The sequence below is a fragment of the Rhinatrema bivittatum genome, chromosome 18, assembly GCF_901001135.1.
Source record: "Rhinatrema bivittatum chromosome 18, aRhiBiv1.1, whole genome shotgun sequence".
NCBI lineage: Eukaryota > Metazoa > Chordata > Amphibia > Gymnophiona > Rhinatrematidae > Rhinatrema > Rhinatrema bivittatum.
This window is the reverse complement of record NC_042632.1, coordinates 6,782,169-6,809,533: the sequence shown is the minus strand read 5'-3', so window position 1 is coordinate 6,809,533 and position 27,365 is coordinate 6,782,169. Positions and strand designations below refer to the sequence as shown.

General features: G+C 44.7%; 1 protein-coding gene across 4 annotated transcripts in view; it reads right to left on the bottom strand.

Annotated features, from left to right (window-relative positions):
- The window catches only part of UBE2D2 (ubiquitin conjugating enzyme E2 D2), a 590,974-nt gene that overhangs the window by 44,658 nt on the left and 518,951 nt on the right, over positions 1-27,365 (bottom strand). The gene's annotated exons all lie outside the window — the stretch shown is intronic.

Sequence of the window (27,365 nt, the reverse complement as noted above, 5' to 3'; positions counted from 1 at the left end):
TGATTCGGGAAGAAGGCTTTCTTCGCGATCGAGAGAACGTTTCAGGCAAGTATAATTTTTATTCTCACATGAATGAGAATTAGTGGGAACTTGAATTAGAGATAAGATCAAGCTGAAATTACTAGCCGACCCTGAAAGATGGATCGAGGGGGCTTTGATCAAACCCCGCGCAGTGGTTAGTAGGGGTTTCGCTCCGAAGACCACGCGAATTGGAATTGGAATTTTAGAAATTTTTGGGAATAGGTAGAAATTTTTGGGAATAGGTTTCTTGTTGTGTGAAGGAGAGTGTCTGTCTGTCTGTAAGGTACCTTTAAAAAAAAAAAAAATTCTACTGTGGTAGATCGGTTAGACAAATTTCTTTTTGTGATCAAATGCATTATTTCTTTTGATCTACTCTGTTGATGCAGACTATTTTTACTTAAGGAAAACTTATTAAAAGTGATTGTGAATTATTTATCTGTATATGTGTGCTGAACAGCGGCAGTTAGCTGCTGTTGGGAGCTTGAGAGTTAACTAGTTTGGCTGGGCAGAGGCTGCTTCTCAGCGGGACAGTTTAACCCCCAAAACATTTCTCTGGTACGTTTGGGTTTTCAAATTATTAATTAAGGATTGTGATGTATGTAACTGCTATCTGTGAATTGCAAGCACATGTACCAGGGATTTTTTAATTGTTTTTAATTGTTTTAAACCCTAATAAGAAGAGATTTTTGGTTTACAGATGCTGCACAAGACTACTATACAACAAATTAATTTACAGTGTTAAGTCAAAATACTGATTTGATTACTGGAGAATGCATTTACTGGTGTTGAAGTTTAGAACTTGATGGCAGTTAAGGGTTAACGGCAGAGATAATTACAGGAGAGAGGAGGGGATCGAGCCAGAGAGAGAAAAAAAAAAAGACATTGAGCCAGCCTGGGTGAATGAGGACAAAGGGAAAGAAAACATTAAGTTTCGTTTGTTTAAACAGAGCAAGCATTATTGAAAGTTAGTTGATGGTGTGCGTATGTGAATAAAGATAGAATTGTGGTATGTTAATTAAAAGAAAGGAAGATTCCTTGGTGTTCAATCACTAGTGGGGGCTGGTCAAAGGTTTAGTACTCACATCAGTACATTTACTCCCTAGGTTGTTTCACAGAAGTAAAAGTTTTTTTTGTAGCTCCGAGTTTCTGCTGATTAAATTTATTCTCCAAGGTTAAAAACAAAAATTGGTATTATTCCACAATGGCTCCGAAGGCCTGTCCTTGCTAAAACTGTCTGTAATCTGACAAAGGATTGCTACTTGCAAAGAAATACCAGAACCAAGGGTCCCTTACAAATCATTTTTACCGAGCACTGTAATAACCTAGAGGTTTTTTTCTATAGCTACACCTCCTGCATACAGGGAAACAGTGCCTTATGATGCAGGTTATTTTTAAGACATTTTATAGCAGCAAATTCATTGTTACAGTACAAAAATGTAATTGTGGAATGGTGGTGCGTTCCACTGCGTGTCAGTGTGTCAGTACGTAGTGCATAGTGCATTCAATATGGCTGTGCGTTTCAATGCTGGCGTTGTTAATCAGAAGTTTTCAGTTTTCTCATATCTTCTATCCCAGTGTCCTCCCTATGCTTATCCTTCACTCGATACATCCACAGGTTAGTTAATTATTCTCTAATACCATGTTAATTATTGTTCTTACTTGTCTCCTATATATTATCTGTTATTTAAAAGTTACATTGGAACGTATGATAAAGTATGAACTCCCTTTTGCTGACACAGTTTATTTTGAAGCTGTTTCTGGGAAAATTAGAGGAGAAATGATTAAGAATGGGACCTTTGTTAAAGCTTTGTTAAATATGCAGGGCTACTCCCTGTTTTAAGGAACTGGCAAGATAAGACAGCCAAGCATGTGCAGCTCTGACTGTGGGAATTATAGGATGCCGTTTGTAAAAACACAAAGACTTAATATTAAAAATTTTGATTCAGTGGCATATATATATATATATATATATATATATATATATACTGCAATTATGTTCTTTTACCACTGGTGGGGGCTGGGCTCTGGCTATTACCATATGTTCTTAGTGTTTGCAATGTAATTGGTACAAGGCTTCCAAGGGTTTGATCATCACTCCTGCACATCCAGGTTGACTTTATTGAATTAACCCAATGCCAAACTTACAAGTATGAAGGAAGCAATGTTTTGCAGTTTCTCAGCCTCGTCAGAATTGATTTGCCTCCAGGCGCAGGTCACCTATTCAATTTCCAGATGGACTGTGATCTTTTCATCGTATTTTGAGATGTATGGGAACAGGGATCAGGAAGAGAAGAAAAGGGCCCGTCTCTGCAACCAGGAACTTAATAATAGACCCGACATCCGAAAGAAGCTGCAGAAGGCCGAAGGCTTTGAGGGCATGAGCCTCAGCCAGTTAAAAGCTATAGCAGACCAGGTATGTGGAAATAGGGAAGTGGAAGAGAAAAGAGAGAAGCAAGTAGACACATGAAGGAGAAAGTGACTGTTAGCCGCCGCTCTCGAGGACACTCGGACGGGAAGGAGCCAAGACAATGGCAGACCGCGAAGAGGAGGGGGAACAAGACCCCCCCTTGGAAAGAATCAGTGTGCGTACTGCAAAAATGAAGGCCATTGGAAGAGAGACTGTGAAGAATGGCAAAAGAAATACGGGAGCCCTGCAGTGAATACTAACGACAAAAATGGACCTGCACCGACAAAAAGGGGCCGAGGTGGAAGGAGATCGGACAACCCCCACTGGCAGATTGCGGGGGAGGCGACAAGGAGCATACAGCCTGAAGAGATCGGGAGGGAAGAATCCCCACTGACCCTTTGGTGGAGATCCACGAGGGAACACAACAAAATCAGGGGCCTGTTGGACTCAGAGGCCAACGATCTGTCATGACTGCACCAATCGGCCCCCCGACGAAAGAGACTGTTTCTATAGTGGGTGCCTCAGGTCAGGTACTCACTGCCCCTCTGCAGAAAGAATGAACTATACAAGTAGGCGGACCATGGTATCCCTTATCGGACGGGACCTACTGTGTAAACTACAGACCACATTGAGAATTCAACCAGAAGTTAAAGCCTCCTTCGGGGACCATTCAGTGATACTCATCTGCCCCCTCAGGGAGAAATGGAGATTACTTCCTCAACCAGTCAATACCCAGAAGACACCCCATCATCGACAGAGACGGGATTTGTCCTGGAGGATTAGTCGTGAACGCCCCCAGTCTGGATCGAACTAAAGCAAGGCGCCCAAATAGTTAACCAAACCAAATACCCCGTGCCATATGCCGCCAGATGCAGTAATCGGATCTGAGTCAGAAAGACCTGAAGCAGGGAGTCCTGGAAGCAACCAGACCTGAGTGGAACACGCCTTTGTTACCAGTAAAGAAACCTGGTACTAACGACTATCGACCTGTACAAGATTTAAGAAAAGTGAATACTCAAGTGGCAGATTTGGTAGCACTCGTGCCAAATCCGTACTCAATCCTGGCTCAAGTTTCTTCTACTTCCAAATGGTACAGTGTTATTGATCTCAAAGATGCTTTCTAGTTCTATAAGACATCAACCTGTACCAACCTGTAAGAAGGAACTCCGTGCATTTTTGGGAGCCGCAGGATATTGTAGACTTTGGATTGCTAACTATGCAATCATTGCCCAACCATTATATGATAAACTATGAGGAAAAGAATCGGAATCTCATCCCTTCCGGTGGGAGGGACATGAACTAGCAAATCTGCATCAACTGAAAGAAGCCTTGATCTCACCCCCTGCTCTAGGATTACCTGATGTAATGAAACCCTTCCATTTGTTCATAGATGAGAAAAAGGCATGGCCATTGGGGTATTGATTCAAACTTTAGGATCATGGGAACGACCTGTTGCATATCTGTCAAAAGGAATGGACAATGATGCAAAAGGATGGCCTGGTTGCCTTCGAAGCATTGCTGCTGCATGCTTACTGATACCCGAAGCTGTTAAGTTAACATTTGGACAAATTCTGCAGGTAACAACCCCCCATACGATACAAGGATTACTTGAAACTCATGGACCAAAATGGATGACAAACTCGCGTCTTGTCAAGTATCAAGCCTTGTTATGTGAAACACCTGAAATCCAAATACAAGATAGTAAAAACCTAAACCCAGCCACCTTACTGCCAGCCCCTGAGGCAGTTAACCATAATTGTGACGAAGTTATGGCTACAGTACACTCCAGTCGACCTGACTTAAGAGACCAACCCTGGCAAGGTGCATGGACTTTGTTTACTGATGGAAGTAGTCAGGTCATAAATGGAATACGAGTGGCTGGTTACGCAGTAGTCACTGAAGACGAGATTATTGAGGCTGGACCCTTGCCTCCAGGAACGTCTGCACAAAAAGCTGAACTAATTGCCCTTACTCGAGCTTTACAGTTGGCAGAAGGAAAAACTGTAAATATCTATACAGACTCTAAATATGCCTAACTATTCAAGTACACGGAGCCCTGTACAAAGAAAGAGGATTTTTCACTGCTGAAGGAAAACAATTGACAAATGCGCCAGAAATTCATGAACTATTAAAATCAGTATGGTTACCATATAAAGTAGCCGTGATGCACTGCAAAGCCCATACTGGAAAGTCTGATCCTATTGCTCGGGGAAACCAGAAAGCCGACTCTGCTGCCAAAGCTGGAGCCCAGGACTTATATCAAACTGAAATGACCATATGCCCCCTTTTGCAGTTTCCGACTGAAATACCTACCTACTCAACCGAAGAAAATGATTGGGCACAGTCAGAAAATTTCCAGCAACAAAATGTATGGTGGATTATACAAGACAGACGAATATGGATACCTGAAACTATTGCTTGGACAATAGTAAAAGAAGCACACAGTCACACACACCTTGGACGTGATTCATTGGCAAAGTTACTGGCAAAGATGTATTATATTAATCGAATCACACAATTGACTAAGCATGCAATTAATCAGTGTGTTACGTGTGCAAAGAATAATCCTCGCAACGGACCGGGTCCTGCTCCTGGGCATGTCCTTCGAGGGACCTTGCCATTCCAAGTCTGTCAAATTGATTTCACTCACATGACTCCGGCAAAAGGCTACAAAGCAATGCTAGTAGCGGTCTGCACCTACACTGGATGAATTGAAGCTATACCCACACGGACAGAAACAGCCAGAGATCGAATCATCAGGCTTCAGGTAGTCCTGGAGCTCATCACCAACGACTGCTTTCGTTCTTAAACTCTGGACAAAAACAAAATACCAAAATTATGACTGCAGTGTACCAGAATAGATTGGTTTTAGATTACCCTCTGGCCCAGGAAGGAGGTTTGTGGAACATTTAACCTCTCCAATTGTTGTTTACAGGTAGATGACCAAAGCAAGGTTATCCAAGACATCACTGATCACATGGTCAAGATGGCTCACGTCCCTGTCCAGCAGTGGAATAGTGCTTGGGATGGGCCAATGGATTCCGTGGTTGGTTTTCCATGATCGGTGGATTTAAGAGCTTGTTTGTTATCCTAGCCAGTTTAATTCTGTTTTGTCTTTTAGGACCCTGAATTCTTCCTTTCTTGCTCAAATCGCCTTCGTCGGATGATGGAGGACATTGCCGAACGCAAAACAGCCACGCAGCTCCTGTCACTGTACATGTATTCCTCTGAGCCTATAGAACCTGTTTAACCATCCTCATGTTTTATCCTGGGCCATCTTCCCATACATGACAAGTTCGGGCTACAAAGGGGGGTGAAGCCAATAGGGCCCATCCGTCTCAAACCCGTGAAGAAACCATCGGACTGTTTGGGAAATTAGGGCCCCCTGAGAACTCAAATTGCTAATTTTTCTTGTTTCTGTTTCTTTCAGCTCCACAGCTGCGTTGTGATGGTGTGATACTTTTCATAAAGAATGATAAGTATCAAAGGGGGGAATGAAGGGGTCTGAACGCTTCAACCTGACCAAGGACAATCTGAAACTCCTGCCAAACAAGACTTCATGTACCAGAATTCCCTGCTTCATGACGGGTTTACTTACAGTCTGCAATACAGCTGTAATTAGGACATTGAGAAACTCTCTGTCAGCACATTGCACATTTTTTTGGCTTCGCTGTTCTTATTCTCTGATAAGCTTTCACTGCTGTAACCTAGATTAGAACAATGGATGTATTATGTGACGGGCTGTATTACTGCCGACTCGCAAATTCCTTTCCAGAACTGCAAGTCCCAGCAGCCTCTCCTGCAGAACATGGGAAAAGTTTCACGAAAGTTCCAGGGTGTCTAGGGAGGGGGTCAGTAGCCCCTTCAGCCGGGATATGCTTGCTCAGCAATGCTTAGAACGCATGTGTAAAAGATAAGAACTGTAAAGTGCATAAGAGTCTGCTTCTGGAGGGGCATGCAGTTGTACTAAGCCTTTGCCTTAGCTGCATCTTGCTAGCAATAAAAGCCTATCTTTACGAATCAGTTGTCTGGGCCTCCTTTCTGAGATTAGAGACGGTTACAGTGTCCCTCATCCCCCATCTCCCTCAGCCATGGATATGGCGATAGGTTGAAAGGCATGCTATCCGATTAGACAGTTTAGAGCCCTCCTCGCTGAGGAGGGTCCCACAGGTGAGAATGACTGGTAATAGTGGTCCTTATCAACAAATGCCCATTGAGCTCAACAGATATCAAAGGTGACTCCTGGAAGGGAGAAACCCCTAATCTTCACTGGGGAGCGACTCTGGAAAGGATCCCTTGTGAAATAGACTTGCTGTGCCTTAGAATGACCTACAGCGAGCACTACCGCTCAACTGGCTCTCAGATCCCATGAGGAACTGAGAGCGACCACCAGTCAGAAACAGTGTCATGCCTTCTCCAGGAAACTGAGAACGAGGGATACCCCTTGTAGGAGTGAATAACCAGATGTCCAGAAGGGAACCCATAATAGTTGCTCTGGAACCTAGTTGAATCTCCCCTTCTTGAAGGGACAAGAAAGCAATGGGAATTGGGGCCTCCCAATCCTGAAAAACCTGTCAATTCTCCAGTTGAGACACAAACACTGATCGCTGTGGTTCAGAAGCGACCAAGCTACCATTGGCAGCCATCCTCTGATGCGGAAGGCCACCACAGTAATCAACGAAGGGGCCCCAGCAAAAATGGTCAGATGACAGCTGCTGCTGTCCCCCGGCACTGACTTACAAGGAGATGCACAGATTCAAAGAATCAAGGCTCTAGTTCTGCAATAAACCTACCAGGGATGGAGCCCCAGAGGCTTCCCCACAAAGGGGATTTGTGACACTTAAGGGATCGAAAGACATATTTCTCTTCTGAAGAAAGTAAAGACTCCCAGCACTACCCTCTTGATGTCTACTTCCCTTAGAGTTCAACCAGTAATACAGTCCTGTGGCTGAAGTGCACAACCTGTTGTGCTCGTCACAAGGGACACCCCCCTCCCCCCATATAGTATAAGGCAACTGGAGAATAGAGCCCTCTGTTGTAAAAATACCCTGACCAGTACTCATATAGTGGTATTCCATCCTATGGATGGCAGCACATTTATGACCCCCACTTACCGTGCTTGTGGGTAGAATCCCACGGCACAGCAAAGACCGAGCATCACATGCTACACAGCAAGGACAGAGCACCACTTGCTAGAATCTGAAGCTGCATGCTCCCAAAAGGCAATTCACAGAGTGTGTGATGACATCTTCCTTGCTAGTGCTCCTCAGTACTTTGTGGTGCAGAACTGACGAAGAGACAGACCTTGACATGACTATGGCGTCACCTAGATAGGATTATAGACAGTGCTAGGTAGGAGCTGGCTGTCATGGTACATGTGGGCACCAACATAGGAAAATGTGGGAGGGAGGTTCTGTAAGCCAAATTTAGGCTCTTAGGTAGAAAGCTGAAATCCAAAACCTCTAGGGTAGCATTCTCTGAAATACCCCTGGTTCCACGTGCAGGTCCCCAGAGGCAGGCAGAGCTCCAGAATCTCAATGTGTGGATGAGACGATGGTGCATGGAAGAGGGATTAAGTTTTGAAGGAACTGGGGAACCTTCTGGGGAAAGGGGAGTCTTTTCCAAAGGGATGGGCTCCACGTTAACCAGGGTGGAACCAGGCTGCTGGCGCTAACCTTTAAAAAGGAGAGCAGCTTTTAAACTAGAAAAAAGGGGAAACCCGACATTCACTCAGCAGTGCATGGTTCGGAGGGAGGTATCTTCAAAGGATACCTCCCAACAGTGAGGACACATCCCAACAGTGAGGTTCCAATAATAAGAAAAGTAGTCCAAGAGCCTGTAAATAAAAACTCATCTGAGCTAAAAGATTCCAATTTATCTCTATCAATTAAAAAGCAGATTGAAAATACAAACAAAAAATACACTTTGAAATGTTTGTATGCTAATGCCAAAAATCTAAGAAGATGGGAGAATTAGAATGTACAGCAGTGATGATGACAGATGTTGCATTTGGGTTCCTCATGGGCTACATGCAATATAGTTTGGTAGACTAAATTGGCATCTCAGAGACATGGTAGAATGAGGATAACCAATGTGACAGTGCTATACTGGGGTACACATGATACCGCAATGATAGAGGAGCATCTGGGAGGTGGGGTGGTGCTTAATGTCCGAGATCGCATAGACTCCAACAGGATAGAGATCCTGCTTGAGACTAAAAGCACAATCAAATCTTTATGGGTAGAAGTCCCTTGTGTATTGGGGAAGATGATAGTTATAGGAATATACTATCGTCCACCTGGAAAAGATGGTGAGACGAACAGAGAAATGCTAAGAGAAATTAGGGAAGCTAACCAAATTGGTAGTGCAGTAATAATGGGAAACTTCAATTACCCCAATATTGACTGGGCAAATGTAGTATCAGGACATGCTAGACAGAAAGTTCCTGGATGAAATAAATGATAGTTTTTCTGGAGCAATTGGTTCAGGAACAGATGAGAGAGGGAGCAATTTTAGATCTAATTCTCAGAGGAGCAGAGGATTTGGTGAGAGAGGTAAAGGTGGTGGCGCAGCTTGGAAATAGTGATCATAATTTGATCAAATTTGAATTAATGACTGGAAGGGGGACAATAAGTAAATACATGGGTCTAGCGGTACACTTTCAAAAGGGAAACTTTGATAAAATGAGAAAAATAGAAAAAACTGAAAGGAGCAGCTACAAAGAAAAAGTGTGCAAGAGGCATAGACATTGTTAAAAAATACCATCCTAGAAGCACAGTATAGAATTATTCCACTCATTAAGAAACGTGGAAGGAAGGCAAAACGATTACCGGCAAGGTTAAAAAGTGAGGTGAAAGAGGCTATTTTAGACAAAGGATCTTCATTCAAAAATTGGAAGAAGGATCCAACAGAAGAAAATAGGATAAAGCATAAGTGTTGGCAAGCTAAATGTAAGACATTGATAAAACAGGCTAAGATAATTTGAAAAGAAGTTGGCCATAGAGGCAAAATCTCACAGGAAAAACTTTAAAAAATATATCCGAAGCAAGAAACCCATGAGGGAGTCGGTTGGATTGTTGGATGACCGAGGGGTTAAAGGGGCTTTTAGGGAAGATAAGGCCATTGCAGAAAGACTAAATGAATTCTTTGCTTTGGTGTTTACTTAAGAGGATGTCAGAGAGATACCTGTTCCGGAGATGGTTTTCAAGGGTGATGAGTCAGACGAACTGAACCAAATCACTGTGAACCTGGAAGATGTAGTACGCCAGACTGAGAAACTAAAAAGTAGCAAATAACCTGGATCTGATGGTATGCATCTTAGGGTAATGAAGGAACTAAAAAACCTATCATTAAAATCATCCATTGTACCTGAAAACTGGAGGATGCCCAAAGTAACCCCAATATTTAAAAAGGGCTCCAGGGGCGATCCTGGAAACTAAAGACCAGTGAGCCTGATTTCAGTGCCGGGAAAAATAGTGGAAACTATTCTAAAGATCAAAATCACAGAGCATATAGAAAGACATGATTTAATGGAACACAGTCAACATGGATTTACCCAAGGGAAGTCTTGCCTAACAAATCTGCTTAGTTTTTTTGAAGGGGCTAATAAACATGTGGATAAAGTTGAACTGGTAGATGTAGTGTATTTGGATTTTCAGAAGGCGTTTGACAAAGTCCCTCATGAGAGGCTTCTAAGAAAACTAAAAAGTCATGGGATAGGAGGTGATGTCCTTTCGTAGATTACAAATGGTTAAAAGACAGGGAACAGAGAGGATTAAATGATCAATTTTCTCAGTAGAAAAGGCTAAACAGTGGAGTGCTTCAGGGATCAGTAGTTGGACTGGTGCTTTTCAATTTATTTATAATTGATCTGGAAATGAATACGATGAGTGAGGTTATCAAATTTTCAGATGATACAAAATTAGGGCATCCTGGAGACAGAATACTGGCAGGCTGATGTTGGGGCGGGACTGTATATCCATGACATCAGCTTTCACTCCATCTCCATCTGCTGGTAGAGGTGCATAATCCTCTTGAATGGATTGACCTGCCTGAGTGTAGAGGAAATAAACTGCCTGAGGACAAGGGAAGCAAACAATTTTTAGATTTCACTGTTAGAGATGTATTTTTTGGAATAAACCACATAAGAGGATGATTTTGTTTCATGTCAGATTTTCTTGGTAAAGGCATGCTCCTGGAGAACAATTTGGGACCTGTTGATTAGTTTTATACTGAGATCAGGATTTGTAAAGGAAATATGGGACTTTTCTTGATTTCTGCAGCTTATTTTTCCTTACACCTAAAGCCTGAAGAGGAAGGCTTCAACACAAGACATTAAAAGACATCAATCAAGATAAAATAGTAAAAGACATACTAAAAGACTTTTGGGAAACCTCTGCATCAGTTAATTGGAAACTTTAATAAAGACTAATAAAACATCAATAGAAAATAGCCAGCACCCTACAGCAGTGCATATACATGAGTAAGAAGCAGATTTTGGACCCAGGATAATGAACTTTACCCTAGAAATGAGGGTCCATCAATCACCAGGAAGTCACCAAGGCCCCCGTTCTAGGCCCCAACAATTGCAAAGAAATTAGCAAGGGACTCCACCTAAAACCCACCAATAAACTAAGAGACAGTCTTGCCTATGGGGCAAATCTCTATAAAACAAGTGGTTTTTGGGAAGCAAGCCATTTCTCCAGCCACATCTCCAACTACTGACACCAGAACGCCGCTCACAGCCCCACATGGCTTGTGCTTCCTAATGGTCGGCGCCCTAGGTCCAGGCCTAGTTGTTCCGCCGGTCCTGCCACTGGCCACAGTATAAGGATTTCAAACCAAGAGGGTAATAGAAAGAGGCAACTATAAGGGAAATATATATTAAACATACTGCCAAGTGTGGGCTATATTGCATTCTTTGCTGGAATTATACATGATATGCATGATTATGCATGACAAACTACACAGAATCCACAGGAAATGTGCGCTGTCACATTGGTAGTGCTCAGTCTCCTCGATCCCATTCACATGCAAGCCAATCCACAGAGGTACCCACTCACGGAAACACCTTTCAGATAAGTGCTCACCCCTAAATCATCATATAACTATAGCTCAGATTATTCCTCTCTATATGCATCACTTTGCACTTGTCAACATTAAATTTTATCTGCTATTGACACACCCAATCCCCTAGTCTTGCAAGGACCTCTTGCAATTCTTCACTGCTTTGTATAATTGTGTCATCTGCAAATCTGATCACCTCATTCCTCACTCTCTTTTCTGGATCCTTTGCAAATATATTAAAAGCATATCGGCCCCAGTACAAATCCTTGGGGAACTCCAGTATTTATCTCCATTGAGAGAAATGACTATTCAGTCTTAATCTATATCTTATCCTTTAACCAGTTACCAGTCCACATTAGGAGACTGCCTCCTCTCCCATGAATAATTCCATGATGAGCCCTTCATGAAGGACTTTATCAAATGCCTTTTGAAAATCCAACCAATTCACCCTTGTCCACATTTATTAACCCCTTCAAACAAATCCAACATATTTATAAGACAAGACTTCCCTTTGCTAAATCCATGTTAGTTATGGCCCATTAATCTATGTCTATTCAGATGGTATAGATGATCCTTAGTTTCCCAGATCACTCCAGAAACCTTTAAAAAAATGAGCATTGTGTGGACCACCCTCCAATTCTCAGATACCATAGCTGATTTGAAGGAGAAGTTAGGCATTACTAGCAAAAATCAGCAATTTCTTTTTTAAATTTCTTTCAGAACTTTGGAGTGTATGCCATCTGGATCTGGTGATCTGTTACTTTTTGTTTGGCAATTTGCTCTATTACATCTTCCCAATTCACTGTGATTTGCTTCAGGTTTTTCATAATCATCACCCTCAAAGAATGTGTTCAGCACAAGTATCTATCTCCTTGATACCCTCCCTCAGTCAAGACAAACAAAGAATGTTTCATTTTTCTGCTATGGCCTCGTCTTTCCTGAGCACACCCCTTTTACCCCTCAGTCATCTAATGGTTCAATGGACTCAGTCACAGGCTTCTTGCTTTGAATATAAGAACATAAGAAATTGCCATACTGGGTCAGACCAGTGGCCAATCCAGGCTACAAGTACCTGGCAGGTACCCAAACACTAAGAAGATCCCATGCTACTGATGCCAGTAATAACAGTGACTATTCTCTAAAACAACTTGATTAACAGCAGTTAATGGACTTTTCCTCCTAGCAATCTTCTTTACCAATTCCCTTTTGGTCTGCCTCATTAAAGCTTAACATCTAACTTGCCAGCTCTTACATTCTTTCCTATTTTCTTCATTTGGATCCACTTTCTAGTTTTTGAAAGATGTTTTTGGCTGTAATAGCCTCTTTTCACGTCACCATTTAACTATGATGGCAGTTACTTGGTCTCCTTCCTACTTTTTCTACTGGATGGAATATCTTGTCTGGGTTTCCAGGATGATGGTTTTAAACAGCATCCATTCCGCATTTATTTTATTTAAAAATCCTTACGTTCCACATACTCCATCATACAATGTTTGGTATGGATTCCAACAATACATTCATAACCATACATAACAAAATACAAAACAGAAGACTATCTAAAACATTAAAATTATCAGCTTACCCACCTAACCATATGCCTGCTAAAATAAGAATACTTGCATTTTTGAAAAAAAAGTGAAAGTTATCAGTCTTGTCTAGTACTGATCCTGAGAAAGTAAAGGCTTTAAATTGTTTCCTGCAGGAGATAATTCCACAAGGAAGGAATAGCAAACAATCTTTGCCCCTGCAAAGTTACCTGATAATTTATTTTCTCTGAGTCCAAGCAGACCACTCCAGATGCATAGGTTTATGCCTCTCAACAAGCAGCTGGAGACTAACAGGCTTGCTGACATCACCCTATATGGGCTCACATGCTGATCTTGGCCTGCCACTATTCTAAATAACAAGATAAGAGAAATATATTTTTTTTAATATTTATTGTTTATTAAATTTTCTTAAACATTTTACAATGAATAAAGAAAAAAGAAAATTTAAGTTACATTCATATTATCAATATACATATGACTTCAAAGAAAATTTTTTTTAACATGTACTCCTAAATAAAGTCCACATTATGGGAGGCTATATCATTAGTAAATAAGAAATTTTTCATTCAAGCATGAAATAATGTGGAGTATTTATCTATATGTCCAGGATTTTTTTTTAATCTGTTGTGATAACATCTCATCCTTCTTTATCATTTAGGAAAGTTTCTAGGTGTGTTGGCTCAAGGAATACAAATTTATTTTTATTAAACGTTACTATACAACGACAAGGAAACTTGAGAAAGTATGTAGCTCCGAGGGCCACTACTCTCTCTTTTAAAGCAAGAAACATTTTTCTTCTCATCTGAGTATTCCTAGGGACGTCAGGAAAGACCTGAATGGTCTGCCCACAAAACGTAAATACCTTATTTCTAAAGTACTTCTGTAGGACTAGATTTTTTTCCTGCTCCAAACCAAAGACAACAATCAATGTTGCTCTGGTTTGAATATCGTCCACTGACGCCTCTAGGAAAGATGTTAAATTAAGGTTCTGTTCAGATAACATGTCTATACCCCCCTCAGGTGCCACGACTACTCTTTTTTGGGTAGAAAGATAATAAATCTTAGAAATTAACAAATCTTTAGTTATTCCTAAAATTTCTCTAGTATATTTCTTAAATAATTCTTCCGCCGACAAAAGTCTTGTAATTGGAAAATTCAGGAGGCGCAAGTTTTTAACTCTCATACTATTTTCTAAATTTTCCATTTGTTTATAAATAACCATAGAGTCTTTCATGAATGTAGCCCCAGCACTTTGAAGAGATGAAATTTGAGATACTGAGGTAACATTTGTAGCATCCAAAACTTCAATTCGTTTACCTTGTTCCTCCACCACCTCCTTAACTTTTGTAAGATTAATAGTGGATTGAGCTATGGATTGGGATAGTTTCCCCTCCATGTTTTTCACAACCCTCCAAACATCCAGCAAAGTAATATTTTCAGGTTCTGATGTTAATCCCTGGTCACTTTCCCCTGGGGTCTCTCCTTCTTCCACTTTTTCTCCTGTCGTATTTACTGCTGCTGGTGCACTTGATATTAATGTCTCTGTTAAGCACGGATTAGCTTGAATCATGCTAATCCCACCGCTTCCTAGAGATTCATTTGGAGCTGGATCTTGGGCAGGACTAGCAGATGCACCCGATGACGATGACAAATCAAACATTGTCTCCTTAGAGACTGGACTCACCCTTCTCACATGTGAGTCCATTGGTCCTCTCACCTCTTTTGGCACCGGTGCGGAGGCTACGATCTTCAATTTTCGCTTTTTCCCCATCACAGGCTCGAGAACTGAGGCTGAGAAAAAATCTCCCAGGGGCACGCCCCTTTGGCGCGCGGCTTAGGCACGCCGGCGGCTGCGCGCCGCTGTTCGCAGCTTTTATCGAGCAGCCCTTCACTTCCGGTTTCCCAAAAAAGGAAGGGGGAGGGATTCTCCACAGCTGATTACTCAGTCCTCTCACCCGGACGCCGAACGGCGCGTTGTCTCCACGGTAGGCCTCCGATATTCACTTGCTGCTCGCAGCTTTTATCGAGAAGCCCTTCACTTCCGGTTTCCCAAAAAAGGAAGGGGGAGGGATTCTCCACAGCTGATTACTCAGTCCTCTCACCCAGACGCCGAACGGCGCGTTGTCTCCACGGTAGGCCTCCCTAAGACAAATATTTTTAATATGCTAAACCTTTTCCACACCCACTATGCAAAAACTAGGTGGCTTCCAAGAGAAAACAATTAGAAAACAAGAAATGTGACAAACATTCTGCAATCCTTGACAAGGTTTAAGGTTTATTAGTACTTATATACCGTTGTCTCGGCATAGCCTTCACAGCGGTTAACATGATAATAAATACAGTAAAAGAAATTACAAGCAATAATAATAATAGGAGATAAAATTTAACAAATAAAAGATAAAAGGTATATTAATAAAATAATGTCAGAAGCCATAAATATTAAACCAATAAATACTAAAAGACATTAATTACCTTGTTATCCAAAGTGCCAATTAGCAAACATAAGAAGTTATTCAGCAAATGGCACAGGAGTATAATACACTTGGCAGAACAGAGAAGGTCCTGGATTGGTTTGGCTGAACTCAAGGAAAGGAAATTACCAGAATTTCTCCTTTTTTATCCAGCCAGATCTGTCCAGATACATGGGAGGTACCCAAGTTATCTCTCTACTTGGTGGGAAACTGCCAAGTCCGCTCTCAAGACTTTCGAACCAAAGGAAGGCTTCTTCCTGGCTTGAAGATCCAGTGCTTTGAAGAAGTATGCAAGGAAGACCAAGTTGATGTTCTGCAAATCTCCAAAGGTGACACCAGGTTAAGTTCTGCCACAAAGCTGCCTGCACTTTGATAAAGTATGTCCTCCATTTCTTGGGCCATGGCAATCTCTTGGATATGTAAGCTTTCTCTTATCACTTCCTTAATCTAATCCACCCTCTTACTGGCTCACTGGCTCACTCACAGGTGCAACCTGCCTTTATTACACATCACCTTGCTTCAGTGCATGTATTATTGCATTTTCATACTGTATGGTTTGATAGTACATGCTATAGGTATTTTGCGCAGAGCACTTCCATCAAATGGACACTACTGCACTAGAATGCAACCTGGTGTAGGTGTGCAGTTTGGGCAGTTTATGTACATTATATTAGTGTATATGCTCGTTGTCACCTGATGCTGCAGGAAACATGGTAAATTGTCAAATCTTCAAAGCCCCTATTTCTCTCAATATCCAATTATGAGAGCCAAAGGACAATGAATCCAAAAGATGCCCCTCCATGCCCCTATGCTGATCAATCTGTCAGCTTAACTGACAGTGATCAATGCACAAAATTAGGTAATTATTTATTTAATGTTTTTCTTAACAGACATTCGTCAGAGACATCATGCCGGTTTACATGTAAAGGAAAATTAGTTCTTACCTATTTTCGTTCCTGTAGTACCACGGATCAGTCCAGACTGTGGGTTGAGCCTCTTTTCCAGCAGGTGGAGACAGACAAACTGAAAGGATATCCTATATGAGGACAGAGCCGATCCTGTAACCCTTCAGTATAACCATTGTCAAAGCAGAAAATAACAAAAACCAGAATAGGATCAAGCAAGTAACCAGAAAGCTCAATTGAGCAACTGTAGAACAATGTAAGAAACATGGTATGACTATACGCTCTTGCATATACTTGGTACTTTAACAACCAAGGCTTCCGGTGTAAATTGCTCAGTATTCTTACAAAGAATGAAGTATCAAAATCTGTGAATCTGCAAGAACAAGCTTCGAGAGGACCGAAAGAAAGACAGGGAAGGGCGTCTGAACTGATCAGTAGTACTACAGGAACGAAAATTAACAGGTAAGAACTAATTTTCCTTTCCCTGTTCGTACCCGGATCAGTCCAGACTGTGGGATGTACCAAAGCTTCCCTAAACCGGGTGGGACAGAGACAGTCCTGCTCGAAGCACTTGCCGCCCAAAGGAACCAAAGATTGGAGCTTGCACATCCAGACGATAGTGCCAAGCAAAAGTATGCAAAGACGTCCATGTGGCGGCTCTACAAATCTCCTGCAGGGAGAATGATTGGCTCTCTGCCCAGGAAGTAGCTTGAGAATGTAGCGAATGAGCCTTTAGGCCCTCGGAACCGCCCGACCTTGGCAAAGATTGGCCGAGGAGATTGCTTCTTTCAACCACCGCGCAATAGTGGTCTTAGACGCCGGCTTGCCCCGATTGGGACCACTCCAGAGGACAAAAAGATGGTCCGAGACTCGAAAGTCATTGGTAACCTGGAGATAGCGAAGTAGAACCCGTTTGGCAACCAGCTTATGAAGATCACCCCCAGTCTTACCCGCAATCTCCTCTGGGGAAAACGCAGGGATTTCTACTGACTGGTTGACATAGAAGTTGGAAACAACCTTTGGCAAGAAGGAAGGGACCGTCTTGAGGGATACCCCTGAATCGGAAAAGTGCAAGAAAGGTTCCCGACAGGACAACGCTTGAATCTCGGAGATTCGTCAAGCGGAGGGGATAGAGACCAAGAAAACAGTCTTGAGTGTAAGATCTTGTAACGTAGCGAGACGGAGAGGTTTGAATGGAGTAGCACAGAGAGCCCAAAGGACCAGGTTAAGACTCCACGACGGGCAAAAGGTACGAGAAGGAAGATGTAGGTGTTTTGACACCCTTCAAGAACCGGATCACGTCCGGGTGGCCCGCTAAGGGATGACCTTCTACCCGACCGAGGAGGGAGCTGAGAGTGGAGACTTGCACATGCAGAGAACTGAAGGAAAGGCCCTTGGAAAGACCCTTCTGAAGGAAAGAAGGACTGAGACCGGGGCGGAGTGCGCTGAGACACCCGACTCCGCACAACAGATTCAAAGACCATCCAGATATGCACATAAGCCAAAGAAGTCGACTGTATTCGGGCCCGCAGTAAGGTGGAGATAACCTCCTCCTTATAGCCCTTACGCCTCAGGCGTCGCCCGTCAAAAGGCAGATCGGTAGACAGAAGCGATCGGCCTGGTCGAAAAATACAGGTCCCTGCTGAGGTAGACGAGGGAGATGACCGAGCCGGAGGGATCCGTCCGTCGCCAGGTTGATGAGATCTGCGAACCACGATCTTGGTGGCCACTCAAGTGCTACCAGAACCACAGATCCCCAGTGGAGCTTTATTCTTCTGAGAACTTTCCCCACCAGGGGCCACGGGAGGAACACGTACAGAAGGACGTCCGCCGGCCAAGGGAGAGCCAGAGCATCCATGCCCTCCGAGCCATGCTCCTTCCAGCGGCTGAAGGACAGATGCCCTGGTGCTGCGCGAGGTCACCATGAGGTCCAGGTGGGGGGGACCCCACCTGTCCACTATCAGAGCCATGGCCTCGTCCGAGAGCTCCCACTCCCCCGGATCATAGAAACATAGAAACATAGAAATGACGGCAGAAGAAGACCAAACGGCCCATCCAGTCTGCCCAGCAAGCTTCACATTTTTTTCTCATACTTATCTGTTTCTCTTAGCTCTTTGGTTCTATTTCCCTTCCACCCCCACCATTAATGTAGAGAGCAGTGATGGAGCTGCAACCAAGTGAAATATCAAGCTTGATTAGTTAGGGGTAGTAGGGGTAGTAACCGCCGCAATAAGCAAGCTACACCCATGTTTATTTGTTTTACCCAGACTGTGTTATTCAGCCCTTATTGGTTGTTTTTCTTCTCCCCTGCCGTTGAAGCAGGGAGCTATGCTGGATATGCGTGTAGTATCAGTTTTTCTTCTCCCCTGCCGTTGAAGTAGAGAGCTATGCTGGATATGCGTGAAGTATCAGTTTTTCTTCTCCCCTGCGGTTGAAGCAGGATATGCATTGAAAGTGAAGTATCAGGCTTATTTGGTTTGGGGTAGTAACCGCCGTAACAAGCCAGCTACTCCCCGCTTTGTGAGTGCGAATCCTTTTTTCTTCTCCCCTGCCGTTGAAGCAGAGAGCTATGCTGGATATGCGTGAAGTATCAGTTTTTCTTCTCCCCTGCCGTTGAAGCAGAGAGCTATGCGTGAAGTATCAGTTTTTCTTCTCCCCTGCCGTTGAAGCAGAGAGCTATGCTGGATATGTATTGAAAGTGAAGTATCAGGCTTATTTGGTTTGGGGTAGTAACCGCCGTAACAAGCCAGCTACTCCCCACTTTGTGAGTGCGAATCCTTTTTTCCACATTTCCTCTTGCTGTTGTAGCTTAGAGTGATGTTGGAGTCACAGTAACCATGTGTATGTTTATTGAATAAGGGTATTATCTCCAGGCAGTAGCCGTCATTCTGGTGAGCCACCCACTCTTTATTGATGGCCTCTTGATTTTATGGATCCACAGTGTTTATCCCACGCCCCTTTGAAGTCCTTCACAGTTCTGGTCTTCACCACTTCCTTCGGAAGGGCATTCCAGGCATCCACCACCCTCTCCGTGAAGAAATACTTCCTGACATTGGTTCTGAATCTTCCTCCCTGGAGCTTCAAATCGTGACCCCTGGTTCTGCTGATTTTTTTCCTATGGAAAAGGTTTGTCGTTGTCATTGGATCATTAAAACCTTTCAAGTATCTGAAAATCTGTATCATATCACCTCTGCTCCTCCTTTCCTCCAGGGTGTACATATTTAGATTCTTCAATCTCTCCTCATAAGTCATTTGATGAAGACCTTCCACCTTTTTGGTCACCCTTCTCTGGACCGCCTCCATCTTGTCTCTGTCTCTTCGGAGATACGGTCTCCAGAACTGAACACAATACTCCAGGTGAGGTCTCACCAAGGACCTGTACAAGGGGATAATCACTTCCCTTTTCTTACTCGATATTCCTCTCTCTATGCAGCCCAGCATTCTTCTGGCTTTAGCTATCGCCTTGTCACATTGTTTCGCCGACTTCAGATCATTAGACACCATCACCCCAAGGTCTCTCTCCTGCTCCGTGCACATCAGCCTTTCTCCCCCCATCGAATACAGTTCATTCGGATTTCCACTCCCCATATGCATGACTTTGCACTTCTTGGCATTGAATGTCAGCTGCCATGTCTTCGACCACTCTTCCATCTTCCTTAAATCCCGTCTCATTCTCTCCACTCCTTCCGGCGTGTCCACTCTGTTGCAGATCTTAGTGTCATCCGCAAAAAGACATACCTTACCTTCTATCCCTTCCGCAATGTCGCTCACAAAGATATTGAAAAGGACCGGTCCCAACACCGATCCCTGCGGTACACCGCTTAAAACCGCTCTCTCTTCAGAGAGAGTTCCATTTACCATCACACATTGTCTTCTGTCCGTCAACCAGTTTGCAATCCAGGCCACCACCTCGGCACTCACTCCTAAGCTTCTCATTTTATTCACCAGTCTCCTGTGCGGGACAGTGTCAAAAGCTTTGCTGAAATCCAAGTAGATGACATCGAGTGCTCTTCCTCGATCCAATTCCTTGGTTACCCAGTCAAAAAAGTCAATCAGATTTGTCTGACAGGATCTTCCAATGGTGAATCCATGCTGCCTCTGGTCCAGCAATTCTCCCGACTGTAGATAGTTCACTATTCTCTCTTTCAACAGTGACTCCATTACTTTTCCCACCACCGAAGTGAGGCTAACCGGTCTGTAGTTACCAGCCTCTTCTCTGTTCCCACTCTTGTGAAGCGGGACCACCACCGCTCTCCTCCAATCATTCGGCACCACTCCCGTTTCTAGGGATCTATTGAATAGGTCACACAGCGGACCCGCCAGCACATCTCTGAGCTCCCTCAGTATTCTGGGATGAATTTCATCAGGCCCCATGGCTTTGTCCACTTTCAGTTTCACCAGCTCTTCCCATACATTTTCTATTGTAAATGGAGTTACATCTACTCCATTCCCCTCCAGTTTCTTGTTAACTAGTGTCGGTCCTTCTCCAGGGTCCTCTTTAGTGAACACAGAACTGAAGTATTCATTTAATATTTCTGCCATTTCTTCGTCTCTCTCCACGCATTGATCCTTTCCACCTTTCAATTTCACTATACCATTTTGAACTTTTCTCTTTTCACTGATATATCTGAAAAATGTTTTGTTACCACTCTTTACCTCTTTGGCAATCCTCTCTTCCGCTTGACTTTTTGCCATCTTGATTAATTTCTTCGTCTCCCTCAGTTCTACCAGATATTCTTCTTTGTGTTCCTCCTTTTGGGATCTTTTATATTTCTTGAATGCTGTTCTTTTAGCCTTTATTTTGTCAGCCACCTCCTTTGAGAACCAGATAGGTTTCATTTTTCTTTTGCTTTTCTTTACTTTTCTAACATATAGATTAGTTGCCTTGGTGATTGCTCCTTTTAGATTGGTCCACTGTTGATCCACATCTCTCTCGTTTTCCCAGCCTTTTAGTTCTTCCTCCAGGTACTTCCCCATTTCATCAAAGTCTGTGTTTTTGAACATCAAAACTTGGGTTTTTGTGCTTCTTTTTCGTGTCCTTTTTGTGATATTAAACCATACCGTTTGATGATCACTGGTGCTGAGGTGGGCACCCACCTGGACGTCTGAGACATTATCTCCATTAGTGAGCACTAAGTCGAGTATAGCTCCTTCTCTCGTGGGTTCCATTACCATTTGTTTGAATAAAGCTACTTGCAGGGCATCTACTATTTCTCTACTATTTTTAGATTCTGCAGATGGGATTCTCCAGTCTACATCTGGCATATTAAAGTCTCCAACGATCACCACTTCTCCTTTCTTTGCTATCCTGTGGATGTCTTCAATCAGATCTCTGTCCAGCTCTTCCTTTTGGTTTGGAGGCCTGTAAACCACTCCAATAAAAATGGATGCCCCATCTTTTTTTAAGTCTGCCCATAGTGCTTCTTCTTTGCCCCATCTTCCTTGCAGCTCAGATGCTTGGATATTGTTTCTGACATATAGAGCCACTCCTCCCCCTTTCCTATCCTCTCTGTCCTTCCTTAACAAGTTATAGCCTGGTATTGCCGTATCCCAGTCATGATATTCCGTAAACCATGTTTCCGTGACAGCAACAATGTCCAAGTCCGCCTCCACCATTAGGGCTTGCAGCTCTGGGATTTTATTACCCAAACTACGAGCATTTGTGCTCATAGCTTTCCAGCTTTCTTTGCTCAGGTTACTGCTGTTCCTGGACTCCTTTTGTGACCTATTTAGTTGAGGTTTGTTATTCACTTTTCTCTTTGCATTTGTGCAAGGGAAGATATTAATGCCTCTGATGACAGAATCATCCATCACTGTGAGCTTTTTCGTTTGGTTTCTGATTCGGAATTTCTGTATGCATTGGGTTTTTTCTCTCTTTTCCGATAACATTTCAATCTTTTTCTCAAGGACTTCTTCAGAATTTAATACAGAGAAGGCATTTTGTACTTGTTGCACTTGATACAGTGTGTGTCTACGGAACACAGGTCTTATTCTACCAGAGCCCACTGAAATACTTTTAAAGTTCCTTAATGGCCTGTGTGAGTGGTGGGATAGAGTTGTGGGTTGCACAGCTTTCAATAATGGGTGTCTGTGGGTTACAGGTCTTATCCTACCTGAGCCCACGGTAAATCTCTTTTTTCTTGAGTTTTGGTTATTCAGTGGTAAGTGGAAATTATTTCCTGAATAATGTACCGTGGCTGAGACTCTCTTTATTGAAGCTAATTCAGCTTTAAAGTCATCCAGCTCCTTTTCCAAGGTAGAGAGTTTTGAACAAAAGGGGCAAGCCTTAAGTTTCCATATGATTACCCTCAATATAAAGGCTCCACAGCAGTTGCATTGAATAGTACTCATTTAGGTAAGTTATTTGATTGGTGCACCTAAGGAATAATCAATTTACTAATTTATCTGGTTGCCTATTATGAAGTTAGGATGACTACATTAGAAATACAAACCTAGGGGTGGGTGGGCAGAGGGGTAGGGTGGGAGGGAGTTAAACAGTTTATACCTAGGTCAAGCTGGGTAGGGCAAGACACTTTCTGAAAGTTTACTTGTCCTTTAGCTAGTAAAAGGATCCCACAGCACTTATATCCCAATTTGGAACAGATTATATAACAGTTATACAATTAGAGGGATACTGGGAATTTTTTTCTTTTTTTTTTGGCTTTTTTGAATCTTACAACAATCTAATATCAAGAAACCAAACAGATTAGTATACAATATAATCAAGAAACCAAACTGATTAGTATACAACACTGGAATAGAAAGGGATTTGAAATCACAGAGCAGTTTTCTACACAGAATCAAACCAATATCAAGGAACCACAGATTATAATACTAGAATAAAAAGGGATTATGAAACACAGAGCAGTATTTCCAAAAACTAGTATCTTATCTGCACTGGAACAGTTGGCTCCTCTCCTGGGCTGTGCACAGGCTGTATTGTTTCTGCTGGCTCACAAGTTAGCTACCTCTAGCCACTGAGTGAGCCACACCCAATCTGGCTATACCTGGACTCTTCTGGATCTGGTCCTCTAGCTAGTAAATTTAAAGATCCTGGAACTGGTCCTCTAGCTAGTAAATGTAAAGGATCCCACAGCACTTATAATCCCAAAATGAAACAGTTTATACCTAGGTCAAGCTGGGTAGGGCAAGACACTTTCTGAAAGTTTACTTGTCCTTTAGCTAGTAAAAGGATCCCACAGCACTTATATCCCAATTTGGATCGAGCGATTGACGACTGAGGAAATTGGCCTGAACATTCTCCTTGCCTGCGATGTGGGATGCCGCCAGGCACTGCAGATGCCGTTCCGCCCATGCATGTGCCAGCGAGACTGAGTTGGCAACCAGGTCCCTGAGTGGACTGGGAGAGGCAGACCGCACCCCAGCCTGACAGACTGGCATCCGTGGTTACTATCTCCTACTGAGGAGCTTGGAGAGGCATTCCCTGAAGGAGATGAGGGAGCGACAGCCACCACTGCAAGTCAGCGACTGTAGAGTCCAAGAACGGAAGGACTATGTGAAACTGTTCCGACACCGGCTGTCAACGGGATAGCAAAGCCTGCTGTACCAGACGCATATGAGCAAAAGCCCAGGGGACTAGGTCGATGGTGGAAGCCATGGATCCCAAGACCTGCAGGTAGTCCCAGGCCGTTGGGGAAGGTAGCGAAATCAGATTCTGAATCTGCCCGATCAGCTTGAGAGCTCGCGCACGAGGTAAGACGACCTTGTCCACTCGTGTGTCGAAGTGAGCTCCCAGGAACTCTAACTCCTGGGAGGGCTAAAGGTTGTTCTTGGAGAAATTCACTATCTACCCGAGAGACGCGAGGAGAGCTAACACGCGATCCGCCGTCTGTTGGCAAAGAGCCGCCGACTTGGCCCTGATGAGCCAGTCGTCCAGGTAGGAGTGAACAAGGATTCCCTCCCAGCGAAGAGCCGCCGCAACCACCACCATGACCTTGGTGAAAGTGCGAGGCGTGATCGCGAGGCCGAAGGAAAGCGCCCGAAACTGGAAGTCCTGGTTGAGGACGTGGAAGTGAAAATACTTCTGGTAGTCGCGGTGGATCGGAATAGGGAAGTATGCCTCTGCAAGATCGAGTGAAGCGAGGAACTCTCTGGGGCGAACCGCTGCGATGACCATTCGCAGGGTTTCCATGCGGAAATGTGGAATCTTGAGGGCCCGGTTGACCCTCCGGAGGTCTAAGATCGGGCGAAAGACCCGTACTTCTTGGGAACGATGTAGTAAAAAGAATACTGGCCGGCGCCAAGCTCCCTCTCCGGGACCAACGCGCCCAGCTTCAGGAGCCTGGCGAGGGTTTGTTCTACTGCGTCCCTCTTGGACCGCAAGCATGGGGAAAAGAGAAAGGGATCCGGTAGGTTGCGAACAATATCGAAGGCGTACTCATCCCTGATAATGTTGAGGACCCACTGGTCCGACGTGATTTTGACCTATTCCTCGAAAAACAGGGAAAGGCGGCCGCCTAGGGAGGGGACTGAGGAATGAGTCAATTGAACTTCATTGCATGGCAGGCTTAGGGGCGGAGCGTGTGGGCAGGCCCTGCGAAAGGGCTGCGACCAAGACCGAGACCGAAAACAGTAACCCCTCGAGGAGCCACCCTGTCCGCACGGGGTATACCGTCTCTGGCCCCGAAAGCGAGGACGAGAGGGTGTAAAGGAATGGGACGGTTTCGGACGGTCCTCCGGGAACTTATGGACCTTATTTTCTGCCAAGGAATCCATAAGCTTCTCAAGGTCCTCACCAAAAAGCAACCTACCTTTGAAGGGCAATGTGCCCTGCCGGGCTTTGGAGGACGGATCAGCGGACCAATTGCGCAGCCAGAGGAGGAGTCTGGCGTTCACTGCCGAGGCCATCGCCTTTGCCTGGACGTGGAAGAGGTTGGAAAGTGCATCAGCCCCCTAAGCGACGACGGCCTCGAGACACTCAGCCTGGTCCGCCTCTGCCGATGGGAGGTCTTGGGTGCAGAGTAACTGTTGAACCCACCTGAGGCCTGCCCATAACATGAGACTGCTGCAGATAGTTGCACGAACCCCCAGCGCCAGGACATCAAAAATACGCTTCATAAGCGCCTCGATCTTGCGGTCCTGGGCGTCCTTCAGAGCCATGGAACCCTCCACCGGGATGGTGGTATGTTCTGTGACCGCAGAGATGGAGGAGTCCACGGAAGGACTTTTCAAAATTTCCAGACATTCCTCCGGGAGGGGGTAAAGCTTATCCATAGCCCGCCCCACCCGGAGTCCCGCCTCGGGAGCCTCCCATTCCCGCAAGAGCAACAGCTTGTGCATGGGGTGAAAAGGGAAGGCGCATGTCGGAGCCCTGATTCCCGGCAAAGGTCCGTATCCTTGGGCAAAGAGGCCGTAAAGGTGTCCACGGGGGGCCCCTCCAACCCCAATTCCTGGAAGACAAAGGGGATGAGGGGCTCAATTTCCTTCCTGCGGAACATCTGTAGGACTCTGGGATCGTCCCCCTCCAGGGGAGGCAAGGTACCCTCCACATCAGGGATGGCGTCAGGATCCGGGAATACCGGGTCCACCGGGTGATCAGGGAGAGGGGGGAACACTCTCGGGACCACCCGCACGCAAATCGACCCCGGGGGCTTCGCAACTGGGCCAATAGTCAACGGCGCGGAGCGGGGAATTTTTTTTTTTTTTTTTTGCGGGGGGGGGGGGGGGGGGGTGTCTGGTGGGGAACCTTCCTCCTCCTCCTCCTGCAGGCTAGCTAAATAGGACTTAGGCAGGAGGAGGCCAAATTCTGTGGATAAACGGGTCCTAGAATTCCCAGGGGGGGGAGGGGGAGGCGAGGGGAGGTCCGAGATCCCCTCCTGGGGGTCCGCGGGGCTCAAATCGCGGGGAGAATCTGAAAAAAATCGGCCCCCCAGCCCCAGGCAGCTCTGAAAACGGAGCCGCTGAAAAATCCAAAATGGCTACAGTTCCCGGGCTTTGCCGAGCTGGGAACGGCCTGGCCATGCTGTGGGGACTCGATCCCCGGGCTAAATTTGCCTGCCCTGCCGGGGAGGGACCTTCCCCACCCGGCATGCAAGCAGAACAGAGGCCCTCTCGCGAAAATCGTGACGAGGGCTGACCACAAGAGAGGTAGACTGCCTGCCGCGGCATAGGGAGAGCCGCACTGAGAAAAAAACTGAAGAAAAAAAGATTTGCCTCCTGCCTTTCTGGAGCGCCAGGTAGCGGCATCGGTGTCGTCGGGGGTGGTCCAGGCACTGGTATAGGTACCGGCTTCGGCAGAGGCGCCGGCATCAGTGCTGGCACTGGTATCGACAATGATGTCGGTGAGGGCATCGGCGTTGATGGATGATGCTCCTGTAGCGCTTGTAGCACTGCTTGGCGGACAAATCCGCTCAATTCCTCCTTGATAGCTGATGCAGGCAGAGCAGCTACACGTGGTGGCGGTGGTGGCGTTATCGGTCCTACCACAGGGCTCTGTGGAGGTTCGATGGATGGCACCCTCAATAGAAGGTGAACACCTTGGTGTCAAAGGCCTCGGTGTTTCCTGAGGCGAGGCCGTTTGGCGGTCGACTGCTCTGGGGATAGCAGAGATTCCAGAATCTATGGATGGCGATGTTGATGTTTCGGTTGGTGTTCCGACGCTGACTTTGTCGATGCCATGGATGGGGTTGGCGATAAACAATCCCCTGAACCTTCCGGACAACGTTTTTTAAGGATCAGTCGTTTTGAAACTCCAGCCGGAGATGACTGAGTGGATGTCGATAGAGAAGGTAAAAGTTGAAAATGGAACAGGTGTTCCATCTTTTCTTGTCACGCCTTTCGACCTTTAGCGGTCATTTCAGCACATTTTGGGCAAGATGTTACATCATGCGATTGGCCCAAGCAAAGTATACACTCGAGGTGTGGATCTGTAATGGACATGATCCGATTACAATTGGGACACTTTTTGAATCCCGTGGCCATAATACCG